Source organism: Crinia signifera, chromosome 3, assembly GCF_055691185.1.
Source record: "Crinia signifera chromosome 3, ASM5569118v1, whole genome shotgun sequence".
NCBI classification, from domain to species: domain Eukaryota; kingdom Metazoa; phylum Chordata; class Amphibia; order Anura; family Myobatrachidae; genus Crinia; species Crinia signifera.
The window spans coordinates 199606436-199626043 of NC_139219.1; the positions used below are offsets into that span (position 1 = coordinate 199606436).

The 19608-nt window shown below is 43.1% G+C and overlaps 1 protein-coding gene across 5 annotated transcripts in view; it reads right to left on the minus strand.

Moving 5' to 3' along the window:
• Positions 1 to 19608, minus strand: part of FAM135A (family with sequence similarity 135 member A) — a 120555-nt gene that overhangs the window by 82859 nt on the left and 18088 nt on the right. For all 5 annotated transcript variants that reach the window (XM_083177257.1, XM_083177255.1, XM_083177258.1 and 2 more), the window contains exon 2: positions 7261 to 7334. The gene's annotated coding sequence lies outside the window, so the exon portion shown is untranslated. The remainder of the gene's footprint in view (positions 1 to 7260; positions 7335 to 19608) is intronic.

Here is a 19608-nt window from a genome sequence, read left to right on the forward strand (position 1 = left end):
TCTAAGCTAAATTTCTAATCTAAAATGTGCCCATCCGATTGAAAAAGGTGCCATGCCCGCTGGTCAGCACCTTGCCCTAAAAAAATCCTAGAGTGAACACTATAGGCTGCTTATTGGCATTTCCCTGCTCTTATCTGCTCCAAATGTCATACATGAACAAATCCAAGAATATCACCCTACTTAAAAAATAGAAAATTTGAACCCACAAAAGGCCTAATTCAGAGATATACACAAAGCCGAACACTCCAATGATTTTAGATCTCCGCATTGCATATGTGCAGATCTGTGTTTGCGATGTCGGCAGAGTGATTAAGCCAGACATGCTGAGTGACCTGAGTTTTAGGCCTCATACACACTAGGCGACCCTGGCCAACCCTGATATAGGTAATATCAGGCATGGGTGGCCGATATAGAGCATACATACTGTACGATATCATATTCACAACTCCATTTAGCGACATCACCAGGACCCGCTGAACATGCGGGTCATTTGGATATATAGCCAAATTGACCTGCGTGTTCGGCAGACATCACTGGTCATAATGGATGTGCAGGAAGGAGCATGCATTGTTAACGATATTGAGTGTACACACTAAAAGATACAGTAAAAGATATTGCTAAGAAAGTACTTTCTGAGCAATATCTTTTACTCTATCCCCTGGGCTTCACCCAGATGTCCACAGTTCATGCAGATTATCTGATGCTTTATATGTGAATGCAGCAGCCGCCTGGAAGCGTCTATTTACACAATTCACTTTCAGTGACAGTAGCGTACTATTATACAGCAGACGCAGCAACTGTATCAATCTCATTATCAGGCCCATAGCTCTCTACATACAATCTATGGAAAAGGTGCAACAAATCAGCATGTGGAATGGTCATTCAACAATATCGAACAAATATTTTCACAATATCAAACCTCCATGAGCATAAAAGGTTAAGGTCATACAGTAATGTTAAGTGACTCATAAAGGCCAGTTTTATGTCATTAAATACAGGTAAATGACATCATGTCATTCTAATATTCTGCTTATGCTGACATCACAGTAGCAAATGAGCACAGCTACTGTAGATGTGATGGAATGGCACTTTCCATAGCTACACACAACAACAACAACAGCAACCATTACCATAAACAGCAATTTGTAGGACAGGTCATGAGCAAAAGCAACACGTTCACATATGTGCACTCGGTACTCTTTACTTAGTGCGGCGCCCGTCGCGGGCATCGCGGGTACATTAATGTATGGCCGCGACGCGACCGACGCGATGCCCGCGATTTCCCATTGAAACCAATGTTAAACAGGGAAATCGTGTCGGTCGCGTCGCGGCCGGCCATAAATGCACCCGCGATGCCCGCGACGCGATGCTCACGATTTCCCATAGGGAACAATGTTAAAAGTCGCGATGGACCCGATTTTAGTGTTAAATGGCTCAATCAACCCGATTTGGCCATAGGAATCAATGTTAAATGGGCCACAGAGCCCATTAACCCTTAATTGTCCCCCCAAATTTTTAACGCCACCCCACGATCCACGCCAACCCGAAGCGTGGCGAGCGCAGCGAGCCCGCGAGGGGCGTCGGTACGCGTCCTCCGACCTTTTCATGCCCTACTATCCACGTCGGCGTGGTGTGAGAATATAATAGTGTGGCGAGCGCAGCGAGCCACCGAGCCCGAAGCGTGGCGAGCACAGCGAGCCCCGCGAGGGGACGCGGATACCTTCACAGGTAGACGCGTCCCCTCGCGGGCTTCACAGGTGTCCGTGGCGACCCGGACACCTGTGAAGGCCGCGAGGGGACGCGTCTACCTGTGAAGTTATCCGCGTCCGCTCGCCACGCTTCGGGCTCGGTGGCTCGCTGCGCTCGCCACACTATTATATTCTCACACCACGCCGACGTGGATAGTAGGGCATGAAAAGGTCGGAGGACGCGTACCGCCGCCCCTCGCGGGCTCGCTGCGCTCGCCACGCTTCGGGTTGGCGTGGATCGTGGGGTGGCGTTAAAAATTTTTGGGGACATTTAAGGGTTAATTGGGCCTAATTCAGGGTTAATATGGCCAAATCGGGTCAATTGAGCCATTTAACAGTGAAATCGCGGTCAATCAGCCTTTTTTAACATTGTTCCCTATGGGAAAATCGCGGTGATCGCGGTCATCGCGGGCATCGCGACCATCCAATTTTACCCGCGATGCCCGCGATTACCGCGATCTTTACCCGCGATGACCACGATTTTGATCGGTGGCGCCGTGCTAAGTAAAGAGTACCGTGCACTCTAATACAAGAGAGGTGCTTTTGTTCAACTGGGTTGTGCATGCAGACTATTTTCTTACATTAGACCAAGCTATTGTAATTAATGTCAGTTCTTGGAAGTTTGCCCAGGATCACAGGAGCAAAATTAGTATTCCCTCTAGTTATCACACGGAACGCCACCACATACTTACAGTATGTAATACAGGTAAAAACAAACCACAAAGTGTGTGTGTGTGTGTGTGTGTGTGTGGTGGGGGGGCAATTGAAAAAAACCCTCAAACATTTAGTGGTGGTAGGAACGTACTAACTATAGTGGGCACCCAACTAACGTAAATACCCTTATTTGTGTTACAGAGCACACAATACTTTTCTGCACTGCACTGGGAGGATGAGTATAACAGCTAATATTTGGCAGCAAGAAGTGTACAGTACTGCACTTTCTACCTACTGTACTGTACTGCACTGTACAGCAATGTCAAACTGGAGTAATGAAGAAATCATGGAGTTGCTGCAGATCAGGGGGTGAGGAGGAAATCTATAGGCACACAGCCACAGTCAGGGATGCGATAATTTGTCACAATACCAGTAAAATGTTAGCGGCATCTGGCTTTCTTAGGACCTAACATCAAGCATTCCCCAGCGCCCTCCTTTATTCAGACCTCAGAGACCAATGAAGTACTTTAAAAATGACATCACACTGGTTTTAATATGGGTGACCCAAGTTGGGTAAAATGCACCAACCCTGCAATAACCTGGGTCAATAATGCATTATAACCGTCTCTGACCTGGATCTGTTCAGTGTTCAAAACCCAGGTGTGACCCTGCTTTTGCGATCTGCAAGGTGTATTTGTTACACATCCCCTCCCTTGTTAACTCTACGCAGCTTACCGAGCTAATCAGAATCACCCCCAATGTGCTATAGCTGAAAGGATGAATACAGGAGCCTCATTTACATATTAACCACTCATGTAGCAGACAGCCCCCCATTCCCTGTAACGTTCTGGGGGAACCAGGGGTGTGGATTGAAGGATAGACAGTGTTTGGGGCGACAATCAATAGGTCAACTGCAAAAAAGTGAACACAGAAAAAAAAAAGTCGTCATGCACTAGGTCGACATTGACAAAAGATCAACACAAGAATGGTTGATGTGAAAATAGTCGACACTGAAAAAGGTTGACAATAGGTTTTCACTTTTTTGTTGTCTATGTAGAAATCTGCCGACAGGGACCCCCAATTAGTGTAACGCTTCGCTCGCCATGTTTCAGGCTTTGCTCGGGATACTTTACTCACTATTAGTCGACATGGATCAATGTATGAACTAGTCTGTTCAAAATTTTTTTTTAAAACTCATGTCGACCTTTCCAGGCTTAGACCATTGGCAAGTCAACCTTTTGATTGTGTCAATGTTGACCTAGAGCAGGTCGACATTTCCATGTGTCGACCTATTGCTTGTCAACCGGAGCCAGTTGAACAGCACCATCAGATGTCTATCCCTCCCCAGTTTAGAGTAGTAGAGTATGGGAAATAGATGAACAGAAAATATAATATAGGGTTGATAATCACAGAACAAACCTATAAATAGACCTTGTTCTAAGACAATGACAACAAATACAAAGAAGGGCAGAGTTTTAATTGACAATTAACCATTTCTACCCCAAGGGTATGAAGTGATACTCAAATATTTGCTGACAACTATCAATAGGAGCAGGTGCTAGCACAGTATAGTTATCCCACTGGGCACGCACCTACTTTATTTCAACTTATTTTTAGCTATGCTGCAGCAGCTGCTCTCCTCGGTGCAGCGGCTCATACAATCACAGCAGTAAATGAGTGGGTTATGCAGTAGATGTGCACAAATCTAACATACACAGGAGTTTGCCACCTGTGATTGAGTGGATAACATATCAGCCATTGGTAGTTGCAGTCGCATGCCATCCGAGTGCAGCTGGCATCACCCACACACAGACCAAATGTCCGCTTATGTTCCCCTTTCTGTGTTTATTCATATGGTTGGAGAAAAGGGACAAAGTACCTGGGCCCACAGAAACTGAAAGAGAGTAGGGGACTGCACAGACCATTAGCAGATGGATTTCTACAGGTGCCGGATGACTGACTGACACCCATTTATACTGGCCTCTATGCTCTGCACGCAACACAAAGGGGAAAAGAGAAACAACTTAAGTAGAACATATACGACGGGATGCAAAAGTATATTTGGCTTCAAAATGGATATACTGTAATTGGGAAGCTATGGATATAAGGCACTGTGGTTTATATTAAGTTCCATGCAGAGATAAAATGAAGGGCCGGATTAAGACCTGATTACAAAAGCACATTTTTTTCTCAAATGGACAAAACCATATTACTGTACATCTACCATGGTGGAATAGATGTAACGTGCAGAGAGAGTTAGATTTGGGTGAGGTGTGTTTAAACTGAAATCTAAATTGCGGTGTAAAAATAAAAGCAGGCAGTATTTACCCTGCACAGAAACACAATAACTCACCCAAAGCTAAATCTTTATACACACTACATTTGCCCAACTGCAGGGCACATGGTTTTATCCATTTGAGGGAAAGAAAAGGGGCTTTGCGATCAAGTCTAAATTAGGCCCTAAGTAAAGATGTGTCATGTAGTCGCACCAACCAGCCCTTCAATCCTATGGATGCCTCTTTTGGACTGAAGAGGCCTGATTTACACTTGATTTAGGCCATGGGTCTTCAAGCTGTGGCCCTCCAGATGTTGTGAAACTACATGTTCTAACATGCATTGCCACATTTTTTCCTTTAAGAGCATGCCAAAAAACCTCAGGGCATGCTGGGACATGTAGTTCCACAACATCTGGAGGGCCACAGGTTGAAGACCTGTGATTTAGGCGAATGTTATTTTCCACAGGCCCCTATTGGATTTCTACAGGTCAACTGGACCGATCCACGTGTCAACATAGGTGAGTGTGTGCGCATGTTTGTATGCATGTATGTTTAAGAAAATGATCCAGGTTGAGTATCCCGTATCCGAATATCCGTTTTCCGAATTATTCCGAAAACCATACTTTCCAGAAAGTGGAAAAAAAAAATTGTTTAGCTAAAAACTCACTGGGGACATCTGTAACAGCACTACTGAGGACATGATATGTAACTGGCACTATATAAGTACAAGAAAATGATTGCTTGGCATTCAAATTCAATATCTGAGATATACACAAATTTTGTTTCATGTTTTGAAACCTTGTTTTTTGAACAAATAAAATATATTTGTGTGTATTTTATGTGGTAATAAAATATATTTGTGTTTATTTTATGTGTTTATACAGCATAAATGCAAGATACTTCAAATACATCATTGAAATATTAAAATATTCCAAAATACGGAATAATCCGTTATCCAAAATTCTCCTGGTCCCGAGCATTTTGGATACGGGATACTCAACCTGTACTATCACAGTGGCTGTCAGTGTTTTTATTTTAGTATTAGTTTGACTGTAGAACTACAAGTGCCAGCGGGCTCTTTAATGTTCTACATGCTGCTATTTGTGGCTCTCCAAGTACCAGCATGTGGGGGAGGCTTGCTAGGACTTTTTGTTCCACAGTCAAACCCAATTTTAATTAATTTTTTTACACAATGGACTATCAATTTGGCACCCAGCCCCAGGGCTTCAGACCTGGCCCTTGCGTAGCCTGGAGGGGGGGACCTTTAAGACCCCGGCCAAGGCAGACCAGTTGGGGGGGGGGGGGGGGGGGGGGGATCCAGCCACGCCATTTATACCTTACTGATTGGTGGAGCCTGGTACTCATTTTTTTTTTTTTAAAACCAGTGAACCCCTATGTCTTTTGTCCCACATGCTTTTGGAACCAGGACTGATCCAAAAGCCCAGTGCTGGTTGTTATAATGCAGGGGCACGTCAGCCATTTTGTCCTCTGGATGTTTATATCCAGTACTGACTTAAAGAATCCAGTTTTTTTCCCTGAATATTTTCTAAAAAAACTCTCACCTTTCCTTAACTTAAAAAAAATTATTAAATAACTAAATTGCACCTTTCCCCCCCACTGCAGCTGGTCTGATAGGAGGAGGGGACTGAGGGCGGGCACCACACTGCCGCTGGTGTGACAAGAGGGGGAGATGGGGGTCAGGCACTGCACTGCCTCTGGTGTGAGAGGAGGGGGAGGCGGGGGTCAGGCACTGGGGGACACGCTGCCGCTGGTCTGACAGGAGGGGGAGATGGGGGTCAGGCACTGCACTGCCTCTGGTGTGAGAGGAGGGGGAGGCAGGGGTCAAGTACTGCAGGCCACGCTAGCCTGACAGGAGGGGATGCGGAGGTCAGGCACTGCGCTAGTCTGACAAAAGGGGGAAACGGGGATCGTGAACCACTGCGGTGAATTGGACCAGATCCTGCTTCCTCCCTGCCTTGCAAAAAAATCTGGTCAGCTGGAAGAAGAATCTGGTTGCTGTGGTGACCTGGCATCCGGGTTTTGTCGAGCCCTGCATATATACATATGTTGTCTCACCATCCTGTCCAAACGCAGCATGCTGCGGTAGGACCCAGTGGCTGTGGCTACACTGCGTATGTGTGGGCACCCACATAGGAGCCTTTGTGCAGGCTCCTTCTGGCCAAGCAGGTCCTGTTCTCTGTGTGGCCCCAGCTTAACTGGTAGGGGGGAAAAAAAACTTGCAGTACTGGTTTTGTAGGTGTTTTAATATTTTACAACTCAAATAATGAAAGTTTATTTCCCAGTAAAAGAACTCATAGCTAGTGACAGACACCTAGTTCTAAACATGCTGCCTACAAAGAGGCCCAGTAATATAGCTGATGTTTTATGACAGGTGCTCTCAAACTCTACACATACTGGTTACAGAATACCATTCATTAGCATATGTAAGCGCAGAATGATCGGATACCAGTTATCTGTGAAGCAGAATAGCATGTGTGCGACACTAGCCAGAAGAATCAGGTTACCATCTATGAATGTTTGTTTACTTACATAAATGTAAGACATAAAAAGGTAGGTCTTACCTCTGGTGAAGGCGTTTCCATTGCAGCTTATTTCCAGTTATCCATGCGTGCTGCCACAAGCACATTGTCTGCACCTTGGAAAGAAAAAACAGAAATTCCTTACTATTAATATTTCATTGCCTCCCTGTTCTTCTGAGGATGCATATACACATACACTAATCAATGAACACTAAAGGCATTTGCTTCCTGTCTTCCCCACCCGCTTGCCTGAAGCTCTTCAGTCTACATTAAAAAGGATGCCTCTATTTTCCACTGCTCCAAGACACCCTGTGACATGATTATCCATGTGACTAGTCACTGTAGTTCAGAACTTCAAAATAAACTGCTCAAATGTTGTGCCTGGTAAATCCATCACATACCCATCTAAAAGGGCTTTATATCAAAATGGGTTTCATACAGATATAACTGAAATAAATAAGCAAATCACAGACAAATTGCAGCATAAATGCTCCTTTGGAATCTATGCAAGTTGAAGAGTGTGTGTGTGTGTGTGTGTGTGTGTGTGTGTGTGTGTCTGTCGCACTGAGGAGACACCGTGGCACTCAGAGCCGCCAAATTCAGCAACAAGGTACCTCTGGACCCAGTGGTGCGCACCTCAAAGCCACTTTTGTGAAATCTCACTAAAGAAATTTAAAAAACACCAAGGTTCAGTTAGCCTTAATTATGATTAAGGAAAAAAGATCGACGATCTGGGAAACAGATGACGAAGGAACCTTCTGTCATTGAGTATGAATGCAAACACATTCTAACATAATGGTTACATATACAGTAGCACACACATACGCACACGTATATACATAGCGCACCTCACACACTGGACAGATACAAAGAACACAACACACCACATGCAGTACAACACAGAGTCAGGATTCCGACAGTATTTACCCCGATGTCGGAATCCCGACTGTTAAAACCCCGACACTCGAGGTCCTGGCGGCCACCGGCTTATTCTCCCTCGTGGGGCTCCACGGCCCCCATAGAGGGAGAATAGAATAGTTGGAGAGCGTAGCAAGCCCGCAAGGGGATTTGTTGCGCTCCCCTCGGTGTCTGAGTCCAGGCAGTCGGGATCCCGACTTTGGGCTAATGACTGTTGGGATTCAAACAGTCTGGCTCCTATACCACACCCCCCAAAAACAGTACAACACACATACACACACTTAAACATTGCACAGATATACACAGCACACAAATATATATGTAGAACACCTCACACACTTACACATTGGACAGATCTACACAACATATAACACACCACTCACAGTAAAACACACATCCAAAAACAGTACAACACACAAAATACAAATGCATCATATGTGCTAAATCTCAGGAGTGGATGTGGAACTCATCAACACACACAAGAGCTATAAAGTCAGGAGCGATGTGTTTCAAACAACAACAACAACAACACCAACAACACCACATTTGATTTCATTGCTGTCATTGAGTATGAATGCAAACACTAATATTATGGTGTAGGTTTTAACAAATTACAATCTTGGGCCTTTGGCACAGCATAAGACAAACTTTTACAGCACTTTTGGAAATGACTAAACCCCCAAGGTTTTCCCAGGCAACACCAGGCTGGTCAGTTAGTGTCTAATATACTGTTGACATGTGCATTGTTTCACGGTTAAGCACATAGGGGCAGATTTATTAAGCCTTAACAAGAGATATATGCAAAGATGATAAAGAGAGATAAACGCCCAGCCAATCACATGATAACTGCCATGTTACAGGCTGTGTTTGAAAAAAGTCAGTAAGGAGCCGATTGGCTGGACGTTTATCTCCCTTTATCACCCTTGCATTTATCTCTTGTTAAGGCCTAATACATCTGCCCCATTAATTACAGCCAGAGGTAGCAGTGTCTGGGGTATGTAGCCAATGGCAGGAGAAAAGCATGGAGAGGAGAGGGTGCTGCAAGGGTATTTTCTGCCTTGCAGGGGCGTAGTACCCTTATATCATTATCATTTTTTTTCTCTTCATAATTTTTTTTTATTGATTCGTCAAGAACATTATAATTATTTTCATTCTTTGCCATGTAGGTGATCCACTCTCATCCCTATACTTCTGTACAAACTGCAGCATCAAGTACATGTTGAAATTGGTGATACAGTACAATGTTATAAACACACAAAATGTGTCATTTGTAATAAAGACGGTTCAGTGGTTCTTACGCTTCCATGACTAATTTGAGACATAAATGATGAGGAATAGAACAGTATTTTAAGCTGAAAAGCTAGTTACAGACTACTCTAAGACGATTTTTTTCTTACCAATTACAGCAATTTTAGAAAGTACATGAAACCTAATTGTCAATTATTGGTATATAGGTTATACAGTTTGTAAATATATCCACATTTATAAACAGGGGAGCAAAGCATCAAGATCACAAAATACTTGCACTGAAATAAAACACTAGAAGTAGGTCTTTCATTCAACAGTAACAGCTTTGACGGGTCTATTTTGTTAGGCTACTAAAAAGGAGCATCCCATTCGTACACATGCTCTAATTTTATATGCATTAGTCATGAGCGAAGAACACAAGATAAAACAAAGGGGACTGAGATGCAGCAGAGCAGATTGGTATTGCTGGGAGGCATATAGTAGAAGTTATTTAAAAGTACAGGTTTTATGGAATGAAGTCGGACTATTTTAGAACACTCAAATATATCAGAAACAAGCCACATGACAAGAATATATCAATACTTGAATAGACTAAGGGGGTATTCAATTCTGGATTCCGACTGTCAGAACGTTTCGACAGTAGAAATCCTGCCCCCATTTTCGGTCAGCTTGCCAGTTTATAGGCAGGTGGAAATCAATGTTCCGCCTGTGGAGCGGCGAAAAGAGGGCGCGTCGTCGAAAACAGCCGTGGATTGTCGAGATACAGCCGTAAACTTGACAATCCGTGTCCAATTTCGGCAAAATGAATCCGAGTGGTTTTAAAGTCGGATCCGTTCTGTTGAGCGGTGTTCTTCAATGCCGTCGGAAAGCACAGCATTGAATAGGCACCCACCTCTATTTCCCCTGTTGGAAATAGCGGCGGGGATTGAATACCCACCTAAAGGTCAGATACATTGATGAAGATGTATCAATCATTTAAAAGAGGATAAATGGAAACCATATTTCCTATAGAATGTAATTTAGCACTGCTGGTATTTATGGTAGTTGTAAAAGAACTATTAAACAGATACCAAATATAAATAGGCTTCTATCAATAGTTTAGGAAATGGATTGGTTTCCCACCAAATATAGCACTAGACTACAAATACAAAGACATAGACAGCAAAAGAATAGAACCACAATTCAGCAATTTGATGGTTTAGAAAAATAGCAATTCTTCTAATTAGGATCAGCAAGGTGACACATTTTCAGGCAATTGCAATAATTCACTGATGAGGGTGATTCTGCCAGACTAGGACAAATGTACTAACTAGGCCTCATTATCTAATAGTTGATGCTGGAGCACTGGCTATGAAGAATTGTTTAATCTGGCGACTATCATGTCTACAGTCAGTGTAAGAATGCACAGAACGTATAAACATAAAGGCAGGTGATTTCCAGACATAGCAGTTCAATTAGGAATATATGATAGACCACAAAAAGAAAAAAAAAATAAGATTGGAAAACTATTTAAAGCTTCTCTGACTGAGCCAGGAGCGCTCAATTTGCCAACACAATTATTATAATCTATGCAGCTGTCAAGGCAAGGCAGGCTGTGAAACTAGCCCAGAAACTTTAACTGTACTGTAGAAATTACGAGTGTTGCAGGACTGCAAATTATTATACTGAAAATGAAGGTAAAATCAGTGAACTACACTATTAGAAAATGATCCATTGTTACTTGCAAGTAAGCAATAGAGTATCAAAGTGTTTGTGAAAATAATCTACTGTTATGTGCCAGGCCAGTGGTTCCCAAACTGTGCGCCTAGGCTTGCTGGGGTGCCTCGGAGCACTTGCAGGGGTGCCTCAATTTGGTGGTCTAGAACCATTTCAAATTATTTATGGTCATTGATTGTGGCTTCCAATTATAAAATATGTGGGTAAACAGAAATGAATCATGTTCCTCACCACATAACTGGACCTAAGGATAAAACGTAACAACTTATTTAATTTAATACATATTTTTTTTTAATTTTCAGTAACAAACTTTTGGCCTAGGGGTGCCGTGAAAAATATTCTGACACTGTAGGGTGCCATGATTCAAAAAGTTTGGGAACCACTGTGCTAGGCTATACAAGCACATGTTGCACAGGAATAGATTTGGGGTTGCTTACAGCAAGAAAAAGGCAATACCTCAGGTGGTATACAATAACGAACTGCTGCTGGGATACAATAACTAACACTCCCAGTGTTTGTTTAGTATATTGATGCCTGCATTCTAACTGAGGCATCCTGACCGTATCCCCAGTACAGTCATTTGCAAAATTATGTAATAGAACTCCCACTTAAAAGTTTTTTATAACAAGTTGCTAAAACAAGATCTATGGGGTAATTGAGGGTGGGGTAATTGAGGGTAGGATATGCAATCCTTTTCCTGAAGCCGTGGGGTCTTTTTATTCAGTTGTAAATGGGATGTGTTGATTTCTATAGAACTCAATGTCTTTTTCCAGGCACCTCCAAAGCAAGTCTGATTTTTTATAAAATCATTACCGATAATTTTAGGTAAATCAGACTTCATGCCCTAAGCCAGGCATTCCCAACCACGGTCCTCAAGGCACACCAACAGTGCAGGTTTTCTAGATATCCAGGCTTGGGCACAGGTGACTTAATTAGTATCTGAGGGATTCTGATTAATCCAACTGTGCTGAAGCCTAAATATCACTAAAACCTGCACTGTTGGTGTGCCTTGAGGACCGTGGTTGGGAATGCCTGCCCTAAGCTTTTGGTAAAAAAAAAAAAAAAACAACAAGCCCATAACTATTCTAACAGGAGGTATAAACCTTATTCATGACCGCTACCTGGAAGGGGCTGTTTTTTTTACCATTGGCCTGGTTCCCACAAGGAGGGTACTTAGATAACACGCTCTCTCTTTATTGGGACGCTCTCTATAGAGGGGCTGCCAGATGTCGTCCTCAGCACACATATAGTCATAACACATCATGTAGTACTGTAAGTTGTCATGGTATGACAACAAGGCTGCACAATGGCCATTATTCAGATCTGATTGCAGTACAAATTTGGTTGGAAAATGGGAAAAACCATGTGCACTGCAGGTGGGGCAGATGTAAAGTGCAGATAGAGTTAAATTTGGGTGGGGTGTGTTGAAACTGAAATCTAAATTGCAGTGTAAAATAATGCAGCCAGTATTTACCCTGCACAGAAACAAAATAACTCACACAAATCTAACTCTCTCTGCACATGTTAAATCTGCCCCACCTGCAGTGCACATGGTTTTGCACATTTTCCAAACACATTTGTACTGCAATCAGATCTGAATAAAGGCCAATGGGGCAGATGTATGAAGGGTCGTTATGTCAAGAAGGGGTAACAGCGCACGTTATGTGCACTATACCGCTTCTCCCCCCATGTATGACGGCACCAGCGTGCAGTAATGCGCCCCTGTCCATATCGCTGACCGTTCTGCCCGCTGCTGCTTTTGGCTTCGCCAGCAGCAGGCTGGCGAAGCCCTACCTAAACAGCAGTAACAGCGTTGTCCCAGCTTTTAGGTCAGGGCTGCTCTGGGGATCTCACGTGAGCAGCGAGATCCCGCACATGCGCAGTGCAGCCGGCCGGGGGACAGGAGACAGCGCATCAGTGTAAACTGATGCGCTATCTCCAGGAGGGGACATCAGCGGAGGGGTGAGTTAGCGCTCCCCCCGCTTTGGCGGACAAGATGTTAATACATCTTGTCGATCTCCCCTCATGCTTCGCCTCGCTAATGAGGCGAAGCAGGAAGTATTATAGCGGTGCACAAGAATCTGTCTAGGGGGATTGCCGGGCATGTGGTTCTGTAGACCATTTATACACATTACTCATTTGTTTTCTTGCCACGATTGATGTAAGAGTGGCGATAGAAGTGAAAAGCAATAGCATATTGCAGAACCAAAGTTTGTTTGCAGGATGTAGAGGGATTGTACCTGGGAAAAAAAATAGAGCATTACAGCCAGAGCATTTATCATTTGGTTTATAAAACACTCCATATTCCAGTTCTCCATAAAAGCATGAAAGTCTGCACAATTCTTATGCCAGTCTGTGACTTTCATATGATTTTATAACCGGCACTTGGTTGCATTTCTTCAAAAAAATTCACGTGGCATGTTTCCACAAATGCATAATGTGTGGGACTAATGTTAGAGCGAGTCAGTTTGAAAGTCAGATGATTCTATTCTTAAATGTGGGCACTGTTATCTTTCTAAAACCTAAGCAGTGAATTATTCTGTTAGATATGTCATCATACTTCTTTGCTGCAGTCACGCCAGAAAGTCCCTCTTGACACGGCAGGTCACGTGACTATCTTCTACCACTGGGTGTCTTTTTGCTGCAAATGTGTCTTAGTCAGAATGCAATGCGACTAAAGAGGTGTCCCTGTACCTCTAGCCTCCTTTTCATACAGCCTTTATACCTGCACCATGGCCATTATTCTGGTTCCCTCTCAGAGGCAAATTCCTTCTCAAATGGACAAAACATGTGCACTGCAGGGAGGCAGATGTAACGTGTAGATAGAATTAGATTTGGGTGAGTTATAGTATATAGTTTCTGTGCAGGGAAAATACTGACTGCGTTATTTCTACACTGCAATATAGATCTCACTTTAAAGAAAAACCCCACCCAAATCTAATTATATCTGCACATGTTATATCTGCCCCACCTGCAGTGCACATGGTTTTGTTCATTTGAGAAGGAATTTGCATCTGAGAGAGTGAACCAGAATAAGGCCCCATGTCATGGCCCGACTCGGCAGCACTGGGTGTCTTTATTGCCCCTTTTTCCATTGAATGCATCTTATTAAAAAAATGGAAGACATTGTAAAGTTCCATTTCTTATGCAGATACAGCCGCAGCCACACACAATATACAAGTGTCATATCAAGTTAAATCGCACATGCATCCTAGCCGCACAGCATTGCTTTTTTTTGTCCTTGCCTATAACCCTATTCCATTGATCCTCAAAATGACTCCAGTTTACTAACATGGATTTAGCTGGCAAAGGACCTGTCTAGCTATTTCTATGGATTATGTAGTCACGGTTACCTCAAGTATTTTTTTATTTTTTATTTAGTTTTTCCATTAGTAGCCATATTAAAAATGATGTTGAATCCCTCACACTTGAACATGCCACATACAACTACTTAACTATGAAAAAGCAAGGAGTTTGCAGGTCAATATTGGCACCTTCAAAGATTGACCTTGGGCTGTACTGATAGTCATTGTAAAAACTTACAAAAAAAAAAAAAAAAAAAGAGCCAGGCTGAAAATTTGAATTATTTTTATTCAAATTACACGTCTGTCTGTATGGTATAAAAGGGATATGTAGAATGGACACAGCCTCTCCGTTATCACATTATGTCATGATAGTGGCTTCAACGGCATGGGCTTTGACAGTATTTATGCAAAGTCTTGTACCGGGATGCGGTCAATTTGCCGGCGGTCGGGATCCCGGCGTACAGAATCCCGACACTGGAATCCCGACCGCCGAAATCCCGCAACTTTCTCCCTCCGTGGGTGTCCACGACACCCATAGAGGGAGAATAAAATAGCGTGCCGAGCGTAGCGAGGCACCGGGCCCGCTGCGTGGCGAGCGCAGCGAGCCCGCAAGGGGAGGCGATTCACGTCCCCCCCATGTCGGGATTTCGGCGGTCGGGATTCCGACCGCCGGGATCCCGACCGCCGGGATTACGTATCGGATCCCTTGTACCATTGCAAAAGCTTTGGAGCATCCAGTTTTCTATGCAGCATGATTGGTGCACTGGCTTTCAAAAATAATTTGTACAGAGGAATGCACTGTGGTTCCTGCCAGTTCAGAGACTCAATTGGATAATGCAGAGCTTTGTTTGGGTCAGTGACAATGTCATTTCGACTATTTTTGACAAATTCACTCTGTAGTTACTGCATTGTTGGGTCATTGATTTTGCTTACTATTTAAATCATTAATGCAAGAATTGCACCCTCACAGAGTTATTTGTGATCTTTGACGTGCTGATTTAATGTTTGGATAAACCCGAAATTGCAGTTCTTGTGTGGTTTTCAGAACTTTCCTCAAGTCTGCAGGAATCATAAGGAGTTATAGTTAGATGTTTGAATGTCTCAGAAAATCACTTGATTTATTGCGTGTTCCAGCAACAAGAGACCTACAGAACTACAACCAAGAGTGGTGGGTTTCACCTTGCCCCCGCAGCAACACATACTTGGTGCCAGTGCATGCATTGCCTGGACATGTTCCAAATCTTTATCTTAGGGTGCATTCCATAGTGGATATTTGCAGCATAAGGAAATGCAGCATGTTTAAAGACTTGCCATGGGTTTAATTTGATAACTGCAGTTCTTACAACATTAGTCAAATTTGTTCTTCTGCAGGATATTCCATTATTATTACAGGTTGAGTATACCTTATACAAATTATTCCGAAACCATAGTCTCCAAAATATACTTTTCTTTTTTATTTTTTGCAAAAAACCTACTGGCTACATCTGTAACTGGCACAACTGGGGAAATAATGTATAACTGGGGCTAAATATGGGCAAGGACATGATTGCTTGGCATTCAAATTCAGTGTCTGAGATTATACACAAACTTTGTTTCACTTTTTAAAACCTTGTTTTATGCACAAATAAAATATATTTGTGTGTATTTCATAAATGCAAGATACCACAAGATAATTCTTTCAAATATAAAATATTCCAAAATACAAAATAATCCTATATCCAAAATTCTTCTGGTCCCGAGCATTTTGGATAAGGGATACTCAACCTGTATTATCGTTTATTTAGATTGCGCTACAAGTGTTCCGCAGCGCCTGACAATACAAAGATGAGCAAAAAAAATAATATATATATAGTGATTTACAGTACAAATGCTAATTAGGACTAGTACATGGTAAATAAAATGCAGCTGCAGCAGCGGACACGGATACAAGTATAGAAGTGGCAGAGATATATTCTCATAAAAGCACATGAGGAGAGAGGGTCCTGCTAGTGAGAACTTACATTCTAAAGGCTTTCAAGGGTGCAGTTTGTACAGCATTTGCTGACTGGTGGGTTTGTCATACAACTTGTGACAAAATGGCCCTGGATGTAGCAGTTAATGCAGCATTGATAGACTGACATGTTTGTATTACATCTGGGGACTCCACGGACCTGAATGCTGCATGTCTAGCAGCATCAGCAGATTAGCAAGCTAGCCTTGTTTTTTGTGATTCTCTTAAGTGGCTGCCAAGACAGACACGCACTGTCTCCATTATTATATAGAGTTTAGTGCTGGAGTCAATGTGCAGGAATCCAGTAAAGGAAAGTATACCTACAGCTGCTGCATTATGGTGCACTCAGATAAGCCAATTCAATAACACACAAAAAAACCAACATTGTAATGGCATGGAAACCCACAATCACCACCCCTCATGGTCCAATCTCACCCCAGACTTTTGTATGCAGCCCTACAGTATCGTAAGTGCAGCATATAGACACACTGGGGGAAAGTTCTATTTCACATGGGATGTTGGGCAACCAATCAGATACTATCTATTAGTTTCTAGAAAGGTGCTAAATAAATAAGTAGATTCTAACTGAATGCTCATAGCAACATCTCATGTGAAATAGAAATCCCGTCTCACAAGGGGAATCACTTCTAACTGAATTGATCCCAGAGTGTCACACCAAGAGGGTTATTCCCTAACATCAGAGTTGATTTGATAGTGGGGGTATGAAAAGGTCGTAGGACGCGTACCGCCGCCTCTCGCGGGCTCGCCACGCTTCGGGTTGGCATCAATAGTGGGGTGGCGACAATGGATGGCCGTTTCACCCATTGGGGGGGGGGGGGGGTTGCTATCAATATTGGGGGTTTGGGGGCTTTTGTCCAATGTAAAAATCGGGTCGATCGCATCGCATGCGGTTTGGTTGGCATGCGATGGACGCGATTTTTGCGGCCCCGATCAATACAATTAAAATCTGTGGCGCCGTGCTAGGAAACAAGTACCATATTTTCAACAACATTAAAAATATATACCGCAATACAAAGTTTTAATAAACATGTCCGTTCCACAATTATTAATACATCTGCCCCTTCCTTAAGGCCCCCATCCACTAGGGTGAGGTATCCAGTTGTTCTGGCCCTAAAACTTAAATTTAGCTGCTATATCACCAGAATCTGGCCAGACCAGCAAATAGGACCCTGAAAAGGTACATACACATGGTGAGATTTTGGCTATGCAATATCTCTTGAACTCCCAAGACCCCCCCCCCCCCCCCCCAAAAAAAAAAAAAAACAACACAGATTTTGACTATACACAGTGAGATTTTGACAATGTAGGATTTGGGCTATGATAGAATATTAGATTGTACACAATTTAATCAAAATTGACCTGCATGCACAAAATTGACCTTCTTGCGATGCCGATCTCTCGGTGGTGTGCATTGGCATCACAAGCTGTATACACATGGTGCAATATGTACAGAGTTTTCTACCCATATGGACCATATAGTCAAAATCGGTAGCTCATATCACACGGTGTGCACCTTTATATAGGAAAATACAATAAATGTATAGGCTTCGCCATTGAAAAGAACACATAGGGATTTAACTAATGATACATTTATTCAATGACATTTAAAAAAACATATAATAAAAATATATAATGTATTAAAAACAATTGATTATGCCCTCTATTGGTCACTGATGGTATTTATGCACTTTTCCTTATCAAGGCAGATGGGAATTTAGGCAGTTCATGCAATAAAGTCACAGTCTCACCACTATGGCAGGTATTCAATGGTTGTACTGGGGGGAGGCAGCGAATCCTGTGTAGGATTCGCTGCACTTTCGCCCCAATTCTCCCTGTAGGGAGATTTGCTGGGCAGCCTCCTGTCCGCCCTATTCAACTCGCCATGGGCTCTCTGCCCCTGGCGGCGACTTTTACCCCCCCCCCCGGCGAATGCCACCGGGGAGCTGGGGGAAGGCTGCAGGCAGGGAGATGGAAGCCTCCCTGCCTGCGCAGGACACTGTGGGGGTGAAGGAGGGCTGTGGGGGACACAGGGAGAGCCCCCCAGAGCTGGCAGGGGGCTGTGCTAGGGAGCTGCTACACGCTGGTCCCGATCGTGCATATGGAATGATCGGGACGAGTGTGCAGTGAATATATGAATATTAATGAGCGGCTCCCGGCTCGGCCCCCTGCTGGTGAATGTGTAAAAATATTTTTTTTTAAATATTGTTTAAAAAAAAAAATAATAATTTAAAACATATTCATGTGCTGCAAGCAAAAAAAAAAAAAAAATAGCATGCCCCTTCACAGAAAAAAAAATCTGATTTTTTGACACCAAAATAAAAAACGCTTTATTTTTAAAGAACACATTCCAGTTCACCAAAAAAAGATGACGAATGTAAAATGGAGAATCCGGGGGAAAATCACTGGAGAAAGCAATTCTCCACTTCAGCATTGAATACACTCTCGGCGAATTCCACTAAAAACCCCATTGAAAACCACTGGCGAATCCCGGAGAATCACAAACAGAGAATCGCCAGACATTCATTCTTCATTTGCAGCGAATTGTGACCATTGAATAGGGCGAATTGTTTTTTCTGAGAGAAAATTCGCTGTAAACCCGGCAAATTGCCTGATTCCCAGAAAATATGGAGAATCAGAGGCACTGAATACTGGCCTATGTTGGGATTTTTTCCAAGTATGGGTCCGTGGTCCTCACTATTGTGCGGAGATGGTTTTTGAAGAAAAAATTCTTTATACACCGCTGGAGGAATATCAAGAACCTTGGTGGAGCTTCTTAGTAGTTGGTGTCCTTAATAGCAGGATTGCAGGTGATCGATACTGCCAGAAATGGGCTGGTGCTGATTTTTGGTGAGCACCTGGTTTTCCGACGCGTTTCGCTGAGTTAATTAGCCTTTTCACCTTGAAAAAGCTGATTAACTCAGCGAAATGCGTCGGGGGGGGGGACTGCTCAACAAAACCTCTTTTTGGCACTTCACAAGCAGTTTAAGCCCTGACCGTTTCGCCAGAACCAGGTGCTTACCAAAAACCAGCACCAATAAGCTCTTGAGGACAGGAACCATGTGTGAACACAAAATGCTTTTATGTTGTATAAATAAATCACACAACACATGAAACACAAACATACGTCTCTTAGCTTTCGTTATATTTACATACCATCAGAACAGCTGATGGTTGTACTATGGAATGATGGAT